Consider the following 10,000-nt stretch of genomic DNA (forward strand, 5'->3'; position numbering starts at 1 on the left):
GGGACCGAGCTCACTTGCGGATAGGGCAAAATCCGCCAAGCAACCCAAAAGCTAGACGGGGGCTCGAATCGAATCGCCTAGGCGGCCACAACAACGACGTGTTGGATCGACTACCAGTGCCAAACCATTCAGCAAGACTAGTCTGTGTCGAGGCCGGATAGAGATTCTCAGAGAGCGCCCGCATAGCATTTAGGAGACCTGCCGCGTCCCTCACACTCGACAAATGGTGGTGCACGTTTATAAATCCGAGCGATCCCAACCCTTTCAAGCACCAACATCGGTCGAGATAGAGGGGCACGGAGGGGGCTGCGTGAGACAACACAGTCCCCTATATAAGTTATTTGTCCGATTCTCACACATCCGAAGAATGGTCATCAAATCGGACAACAGCCCAAACTTCCGACTTCCGTCCCAGAAAGCCCAAGAGCTATCTAAAACGTTCATGGCCGGAACTCGATCGCGGCTATACCAGTCCGCCAAGCAACCCAAAAGCTAGACTGGAGCTCTAGTCGAATCACCTCTGTGGCCATTGCAAGGACGTGTTGGAGCGACTACCATTGCCGAACCATTCCGCAGGTCGAGTCCATACCAAGGCCGCATAGAGATTCACGATGAGCTCCTGCATAGCAATCAGGAGACTTGCCGTGTCCATCACAATCGATAAATCCTGGTGCAAGATTTTTGCATCCGAGCGCTCCAACCAGTCGAGCACCAGCATCAATCGACATAAACGGGCACGGGGGGAGGATGCTCGAGAACACTACCTCCCCTATATAAGTTATTTGTCCGATTCTCAAGCAGCCGAAGTCTGGTCATCGAATCGGGTCAAAGACCACAACTTCCGACTTTACCCACAATGCAAGTCATCGAATCGAACATCGGCCCCCGAGTCGGACTCCATGCGTATGTCAGGTCATCGGACCCAAATTCCGCCTTCCTGCGCATGGCGGGCCATCAATATCAACTCGGTCATCGGACCCAAACTCCGCCTTTTTGCGTATGGCACGCCTTCAAATCGGTCATCGGACCCAAATTCCGCCTTCCTGTGCATGGCGGGCCATCAACATCAACTCGGTCATCGGACCCAAATTCCGCCTTTCTGCGCATGGCACGCCATCAACTCGGTCATCGGACCCAAATTCCGCCTTCCTGCGCATGGCAGGTCATCGGACACAAATTCAGACCTCGCCAATATGCCTACGTATCGAATCGGTCATCGGACCCAACTTCCGACTTCATCCATACTGTAGGGTCTTTGAGGTTGGCGCGGTGCGCTCAACCCAGGGAGTCGACCCATCGAAGCATACACCTCCCCTATATAAGCTATTTGTCCGATTCCCACACCTGTGTAGTTTGCACCTCTGACCAGGACATCGACCCCAACTTCCGAACTCGACTGCAACGACGGCACCAGCGCCTTGGTGCGCACCTTGCGACGCACAGTCCCAACATTCGCCTTCCTGCACATGGCAGGTCATCGGACCCAAATTCCGACCTCGCGAGTATGCCTACATATCGAATCGGTCATCGGACCCAACTTCCGACTTCATCCATACCGTAGGGTCTTTGAGGTTGGCGCGGTGCGCTCAACCCGGGGAGTCGACCCAACGAAGCATACACCTCCCCTATATAAGCTATTTGTCCGATTCCCACACCTGTGTAGTTTGCACCTCCGATCAAGACATCGACCCCAACTTCCGAACTCGCCTCCAACGACCGAACCAGCGCCTTGGTGCGCACCTTGCAACGCACAGTGCCAACATTCGCCTTCCTGCACGTGGCAGGTCATCGGACCCAAATTCCGACCTCGCGAGTATGCCTACATATCGAATCGGTCATCGGACCCAACTTCCGACTTCATCCATACCGTAGGGTCTTTGAGGTTGGCGCGGTGCGCTCAACCCGGGGAGTCGACCCAACGAAGCATACACCTCCCCTATATAAGCTATTTGTCCGATTCCCACACCTGTGTAGCTTGCACCTCCGATCAGGACATCGACCCCAACTTCCGAACTCGACTAAAAAGACCGCACCAGCGCCTTGGTGTGCACCTTGCAACGCACAGTGTCAACATTCGCCTTCCTGCACATGGCAGGTCATCGGACCCAAATTCCGACCTCATGAGCATACCTACTAATCGAATTGGTCATCGGACCCAACTTCCGACTTCATCCATACCGTAGGGTCTTTGAGGTTGGCGCGGTGCGCTCAACCTGGGGAGTCGACCCATCGAAGCATACACCTCCCCTATATAAGCTATTTGTCCGATTCCGACACCTGTGTAGTTTGCACCTCCGCTCAGGACATCGACCCCAACTTCCGAACTCGCCTGCAACGACCGAACCAGCGCCTTGGTGCGCACCAAAAGTGCGCACTTTTGGAGGGCACTTTTGTGCGCTCCAAAGGTGCGCACTTTTGGAGGGCACTTTTCTGCGCTCCAAAGGTGCGCACTTTTGGAGGGCACTTTTTGGAGGGCACTTTTCTGCGCTCCAAAGGTGCGCACTTTTGGAGGGCACTTTTTGGAGGGCACTTTTCTGCGCTCCAAAGGTGCGCACTTTTGGAGGGCACTTTTTGGAGGGCACTTTTCTGCGCTCCAAAGGTGCGCACTTTTGGAGGGCACTTTTTGGAGGGCACTTTTCTGCGCTCCAAAGGTGCGCACTTTTGGAGGGCACTTTTTGGAGGGCACTTTTCTGCGCTCCAAAGGTGCGCACTTTTGGAGGGCACTTTTCTGCGCTCCAAAGGTGCGCACTTTTGGAGGGCACTTTTTGGAGGGCACTTTTCTGCGCTCCAAAGGTGCGCACTTTTGGAGGGCACTTTTCTGCGCTCCAAAGGTGCGCACTTTTGGAGGGCACTTTTTGGAGGGCACTTTTCTGCGCTCCAAAGGTGCGCACTTTTGGAGGGCACTTTTGTGCACTCCAAAGGTGCGCACTTTTGGAGGGCACTTTTCCTGTGCTCCAAAGGTGCACACCTAGGTGAGCACCTTCGACCACACCTTGTAGCACACCAAACTCTGACTTTCGACTTCATCCGCAATGCAGGGTCTTTGAGGTTGGCGCAATGCGCACAACCAGGGGAGTCGACCCATCAAACCCAACACCTCCCCTATATAAGCTATTTGTCTGATTCTCATACATGCGTAGCCTGCAGGAGCAATTAGGACATCGACCCCAACTTTCGGCTTCTAAACGAAAACAAGGTCTTTGAGGTTGGTGTAATGCGAACAACTAGGGGAGTCAACCCATCAAACCCAACACCTCCCCTATATAAGCTATTTGTCTGATTCTCATACATGTGTAGTCTACAGGAGCAATTAGGACATCGACCCCAACTTTTGACTTCTTAACGAAAACAAGGTCTTTGAGGTTGACGTAATGCGCACAACCAGGGGAGTCGACCCATCAAACCCAACACCTCCCCTATATAAGCTATTTGTCCGATTCTCATACATGTGTAGCCTGCAGGAGCCATTAGGACATTGACCCCAACTTTTGACTTCTTAACGAAAACAAGGTCTTTGAGGTTGGCGTAATGCGCACAACCAAGGGAGTTGACCCATCAAACCCAACACCTCCCCTATATAAGCTATTTGTCTGATTCTCATACATGTGTAGCCTGCAACAACGATTAGGACATCCACCCCAACTTCTGAATTCGTCTGCGTTGACCGCACCAAAGGTGCACGCCTTGGTGCTCACCAAAATCCGACTTCCGACTTCTTCTGCTATGCGGGGTCTTTGAGGTTGGCGCAGTGCGCACAACCAGGGGAGTCAACCCACCGAATGCAACACCTCCCCTATATAAGCTATTTGTCTGATTCTCATACATGCGTAGACTGCAGCAATGATTAGGACATCCACCCCAACTTTTGACTTCTTAAACAAGACAGGGTCTTTGAAGTTGGTGCAGTGCACACAACCAGGGGAGTCGACCCATCAAACGCAACACCTCCCCTATATAAAGCTATTTGTCCGATTCTCATACGTGTAGTCTGCAGCAGCGATTAGGACATCGACCCCAACTTCCGAATTCGTTTGCATTGACCGCACCAAAGGTGCACGCCTTGGTGTGCACCCTGGAGTGCACTTTGGTGCTCACCTCGGTGCACACTTTGGTGTGCACCTCGGTGTGCACCAAAGGTGCGCACCTTGGAGCGCACCAAAGGTGTACACTTTGGAGCGCACCACATAGGGTCTTTGAGAGGTTGGCGCAGTGCGCACACCAAGGTGGGTGTTGAGGTGCGTGCCGAGGTGGGTGGGTGCTAGGGTGCGCTCCATGGTGGGTGCCAGGGTGGGTGCGTGCTAGGGTGGATTCCAAAGAGGGTCATAGGGTGGGTGCCAAGGTGGGTTGGTGATATAGTGGGTTCAAAGGTGGGTACTAGGGTGGGTTCCAAGGTGGGTCACAAGTTGGGTGCCAGGATGCGTGGGTGTTAGGTTGGGTGCCAAGGTGGGCTCCTGCGTGGGTGGGTGCTAGGGTGGGTTTCAAGGTGGACGCGAGGGCGGGTGCCAAGGTGGGTAACAAGTTGGGTGTTAGGATGGGTGAGTGCTAGAGTGGGTGCCAAGGTGGGTGGGTGCTAAGGTGGATGCCAAGGTGGTTCACAGGGTGGGTGGGTTCTAGGGTGAGTTCCAAGGTGGGTCACAGGTTCAGTGCTAGGGTGGGTGTCAAGGCGGGTGTCGAGGTGCCTGGGTGCTAGGGTGTGGATGCCAATGTGGGTCATAGGGTGGGTACTAGGGTGGGCTGCAATGTGGGTGCCAAGGTGGGTAACATGCTCGGTGGGTTCTAAATTGGGTGCCAGGGTGGGTGTGCACCCACCTTGCCCGAGGTGGGTGCCAAGGTGCCAGTGTGGGTGGGTGCTAAGGTGGATGCCAAGGTGGGTGAGAAGGTGGGTGATAGGTTGAGTGGTAGGATGGGTGGGTGCCAAGATGGGTCACAGGGTGGGTGCAAGGGTGGGTAGGTGCTAGGGTTGGTGTCAGGGTGGGTGGGTGCTAGGTTGGGTTCCAAGGTGGGTGCGAGGGTGAGTGTCAAGGTGGGTCACAGGTTAGGTGCTAGGATGGGTGAGTGCTAGGGTGCAAAGGTGCCAGGGTGGGTGCTAGGATGGGTCGATGCTAGGGTGAGTGGCAAGGTGGGTCCACAAGTGTCAAGGTGGGTGCCGAGGTGGGTGCCAAGTCGGCGACTGCTATGGTGGATGCCAAGGTGGGTCACGGGGTGGGTGCCAAGTTGCTAGGTTGGGTTCCAAGGTGGGTGCCAACGTGGGTGCTAGGGTGCGTGGGTTAAAGGGTGTGTCACAACGTGGGTGCCAGGATGGGTGCGCACCCACACTGGCCAAGACGGGTGCGGGTGCAAGGTTGGGTTCCAAGCCCGGTCACAGGCTGGGTGCTAGGATGGGTGGGTGCCAAGGTGGGCACCAGGGTGGGTGCACCCACCCTGGCCAAGGTGGGTCACGGGGTGGGTCCTAGGGTGGGTAACGGGGTGGGTACTAAGGTGCGTGCCAAGGTGGGTCATAGGGTGGGTGCCAAGGTGGGCACCAGGGTGGGTGTGCACCAACCCTAGCCAGGGTAGGTCACGGGGTGGTTGTCGGGGTGGGCGTCAAGGAGCCAAGGTGGGTGGCAAGTAGCCAAGTTGCGTGCCAAGGTGGGTGTCGGGGTGGGTGCCAAGGATCCAAGGTGGGTGCCAAGGAACCAAGGTGGGTGTCTGGGTGGGTGCCGAGGTGGGAGCCAGGGTGGGTCCCAAGGTGAGTGCAAAGGTGGGTGCCAGGGTCAAGGTGAGTGCCAATGTGGGTTCCAAGGTGCCAGGGTCAGGGTGAGTGCCAATGTGGGTTCAAAGGTGCTAAGTTGGGTGCGAGGTTGGGTGCGAGGGTGGGTGGGTGCCAAGGTGTGCTAGGTGGAAGCCCGGGTGGGTCGGCATCCCATGGGTGTCGAGTTGGGTGCCTGATGGGTGCTTCTTGTCAAGTTTTAGTCGTCGGGACTCATTTCGAGCCTTAGAGGTCGTTTCTTGTCCGGTTGCCCTGTCTTCGACCTGGGAACCCAATTTTGGTCCTCGGGTCCCATTTTTTTTTGTCTCGCATCCCACTTTTGGCCTGTGGCCTTTTCGGGGTCGATTCTCGTTTTGGGCATCAGAGCATGTTTCTTCTCCTAAAACCCAATATTTGTTTATTAAGTCTCGGAACACATTTTTGTTCTCGTGGACCCATCATGGGTCTTGGAACGCATTTGTGGTCCTTGGGTCCCATTTTGCATCCCGAAACTTGTGTTTTGGTGCTTGATCCCTATTTTGGGTGCCCACCTTGCACCAAGTGCGCACCCGGGGCAAACCGAGCGCCTTGGTGCACCGGGGCAAGATCGAGCGTGCACCCGAGGCGCCCCGAACATGCACCAAGGTGCACTCGGCCCACATGTGAGCGCAGGTCGTTGCGCCCGAGGTGGTGTGTGGGCACCGCGTTGCAGACGGGACACTGCACGCACACGACGCCCCCTCCAGGTGCACGCACGTAGGCCGGGCCGGGTGCACACCCGACGCCCTAGCAAGGTGCGCGCACCCGGGCAGGGCTCACACTTGGCGAACGGGGCGCACTTCGCGAGGGAGGGTGTGCACCTCGACGGGGGTGGGTGGCCGGGGTGGATTCGCACGTGGGTCGCGGTTTGCTAAGTACACACTGCGACAAGCTCATAACGGGTGCGATCATACCAGCGTTAGTGCACCGGATCCCATCAGAACTCCGCAGTTAAGCGCGCTTGGGCCGGAGTAGTACTGGGATGGGTGACCTCCCGGGAAGTCCCGGTGTTGCACCCTTTTTTAGTTTTTCGCCGGGCGTCGCAATGCTATTTGAATAAACCTTTTGCCCGTTTGCGTTCTCGTCGGGGCCGGGCCGGGCCGGGGTGCGCTGCCCGCACTACCGCGCGCGCGGGGGCGACACCGAGCGCGCACCCGAGGCGCCCCGAGCACACAGGCCACGGTGCAACCCGGGCGTTGTGCGCGCACCCCGGTGCGCCCGAGGTGCTGCGCGCGCACCCAGGTGAAATCGGTGTGCACCTCGGCCAGTGCGCGCTCGGTCGAGTCGCGCACGTTGGCCAAGGTGCACGGTGATGTTTCTTACTCTAAGGTTCCGCACCAGACGCCCGGGACAGGTGAGCGAAGCTGGGCGGGGCCGGGTGCGCGGCCGGGGCAGGTGCACGCAGCTGGAGAGAGCTTTGGAGCACACTTCGGAGCGCACCAATGATGCGCTCCATTCAAAAGTTTCCTGAAAAGGCAAAAAAAGTTGAGATTATAGAATTTCCCACTTGAGAGATTGTAAAAAAAAAAAATTTAAAATGAAGGAAACGCGGGTGCCAAGGTGTGCGCAGCCCAGCCAAGGTGTGCGCACCAAGGCGCCCACCCTGGCGAAGGTGCACGCAAGGTGCGCACCCGAGGCAAACCGGACAATTAACCCAACTTTCGACTTCGCGCGCACCTTGGAGCGCACTTCGGAGCGCTCCTTGGTGCGCACCAATCTTGGGCACCTCGGAGTGCACCATGGCGCCCACCAAGGTGCGCACCCGGGGCAAACCGAGCTCCGACTTCGTGCGCACCTTGGAGCGCACGAAAGGTGCGCACCATGGCGCCCACCAAGGTGCGCAGCCCAGCCAAGGCGTGCGCATCAAGGTGCGCACCCTGGCGAAGGTGCGCACCCGGGGCAAACCGAGCTCCGACTTCGTGCGCACCTTGGAGCGCACAAAAGGTGCGCAACCCAGCCAAGGTGTGCGCACCCCGGTCAAACCGAGCTCCGAATCGTGCGCACCAGAGGTGCACGCCATCGTGCGCACCTTGGAGCACACTTCGGAGCCCTCCTTGGTGCGCGCCGATGTTGCGCACCTCGGAGCGCACCCGGGGAAAACAATGCAATTAACCCGACTTTCGACTTCGTGGGCACCTCGGAGCGCTCTCGGGTTCGCACCTCGGAGCACACCGAGGTGCGCACCTTTGATGCGCTGCCTTCACCAATTTCCAGAAAAGGCAAGAAAACATTGAGAAGGTGTGCGCACCGAGGTGCCCACCCTGGCGAAGGTGCACGCGAGGTGCGCACCCGGGGCAAACCGGGCTCCGACTTCGTGCACGCCGCACCTTGGAGCACACTTCGGAGCGCTCCTTGGTGCGCACCAGGGCGCGCAACCCAGCCGAGGTGCCCACCCCGGCGAAGGTGCACGCGAGGTGCGCACCCGGGGCAAACCGGGCTCCGACTTCGTGCACGCCATGGTGCCCACCGCGGCGAAGGTGCACGCGAGGTGCGCACCCGGGGCAAACCGGGCTCCGACTTCGTGCACGCCGCACCTTGGAGCACACTTCGGAGCGCTCCTTGGTGCGCACCATGGTGCCCACCAGGGCGCGCAACCCCGCCGAAGGTGCACGCGAGGTGCGCACCCGGGGCAAACCGGGCTCCGACTTCGTGCACGCCGCACCTTGGAGCACACTTCGGAGCGCTCCTTGGTGCGCACCATGGTGCCCACCAGGGCGCGCAACCCCGCCGAAGGTGCACGCGAGGTGCGCACCCGGGGCAAACCGGGCTCCGACTTCGTGCACGCCATGGTGCGCACCGCGGCGAAGGTGCGCACCCGGGGCAAACCGGGCTCCGACTTCGTGCACGCCGCACCTTGGAGCACACTTCGGAGCGCTCCTTGGTGCGCACCAGGGCGCGCAACCCAGCCGAGGTGCCCACCCCGGCGAAGGTGCACGCGAGGTGCGTACCCGGGGCAAACCGGGCTCCGACTTCGTGCACGCCGCACCTTGGAGCACACTTCGGAGCGCTCCTTGGTGCGCACCATGGTGCCCACCAGGCCGCGCAACCCAGCCAAGGTGTGCGCACCAAGGTGCACGCGAGGTGCGCACCCGGGGCAAACCGGGGTCCGACTTCGTGCACGCCGCACCTTGGAGCACACATCGGGGCGCTCCCGGGTTCGCACCGGCGTTGCGCACCGTGGTGGGCACCTCGGAGCACACCAAGGTGGGCAGCGAGGTGCGCACCTTTGATGCGATGCCTTCACTAATTTCCATAAAAGGCAAAAAAAAAACGAGATTTTAAAATTTCCGTTTTGAAAGATAGTGAGAAAAAGGGAATGCTGGTGCCATCTTGAGCCCGCCCTGGTGCGCAGCCCAGCCAAGGTGTGCGCACCAAGGTGCCCACCCTGGCGAAGGTGCGCGCCCGGGCAATTAACCCAACTTCCAACTTCGCGCGCGCCAGGGTGGGAGCGCACCCAACAACCGGGCCTGGGAAGAGCCAATGCGAGAAACCCCACCAAACGCTCTGACAAAAAAAGAGGGGGCGCTCCAGTAACCCCGCTTCGGAGCGCACCCTGGGCAAACCCAGCCAAGGTGCCCACCCCGGCCAAGGTGCAGGCGAGGTGCGCACCCGGGGCAAACCGGGCTCCGACAACGTGCACGCCGCACCTTGGAGCACACTTCGTAGCGCTCCCGGGTGCGCACCTCAGAGCACACCAAGGTGGGCAGCGAGGTGCGCACCTTTGATGCGCTGCCTTCACTAATTTCCAGAAAAGGCAAAAAAAAAAGGAGATTTTAAAATTTCCGTTTTGAAAGATAGTGAAAAAAACGGAACGCGCGTGCCATCTTGAGCCCGCCCTGGTGCGCAGCCCAGGTAAGGTGCCCACCCTGGCAAAGGTGCGCACCCGGGCAATTAACCCTACTTCCGACTTCGTGCGCGCCAGGGTGGCAACCGGGCCTCGGAAGAGCCAATGCGAGAAACCCCACCAAACGCTCCGACAAAAAAAGAGGCGGCGCTCCAATAACCCCGCTTCGGAGCGCAGCCGGGGCAAACCCAGCCAAGGTGCCCACCCCGACGAAGGTGCACGCGAGGTGCGCACCCGGGGCAAACCGGGCTCCGACAACGTGCACGCAGCACCTTGGAGCACACTTCGAAGCACTCCCGGGTGCCCACCGGCGTTGCGCACCGTGGTGGGCAGCGAGGTGCGCACCTTTGATGCGCTGCCTTCACTAATTTCCAGAAAAAGGCAAAAAA

The 10,000-nt window shown here is 58.8% G+C and overlaps 1 non-coding gene across 1 annotated transcript; it reads left to right on the forward strand.

The window, feature by feature from the left end:
• Nucleotides 1-6,667: 6,667 nt before the first annotated feature.
• On the forward strand, nucleotides 6,668-6,786 carry LOC131870856 (5S ribosomal RNA). The gene has a single exon (XR_009369158.1). It is a non-coding gene; the product is annotated as a 5S ribosomal RNA (ribosomal RNA).
• The last annotated feature ends 3,214 nt before the right edge of the window (nucleotides 6,787-10,000 follow it).

Source organism: Cryptomeria japonica, unplaced genomic scaffold, assembly GCF_030272615.1.
Source record: "Cryptomeria japonica unplaced genomic scaffold, Sugi_1.0 HiC_scaffold_354, whole genome shotgun sequence".
In the NCBI taxonomy this organism is placed as follows: domain Eukaryota; kingdom Viridiplantae; phylum Streptophyta; class Pinopsida; order Cupressales; family Cupressaceae; genus Cryptomeria; species Cryptomeria japonica.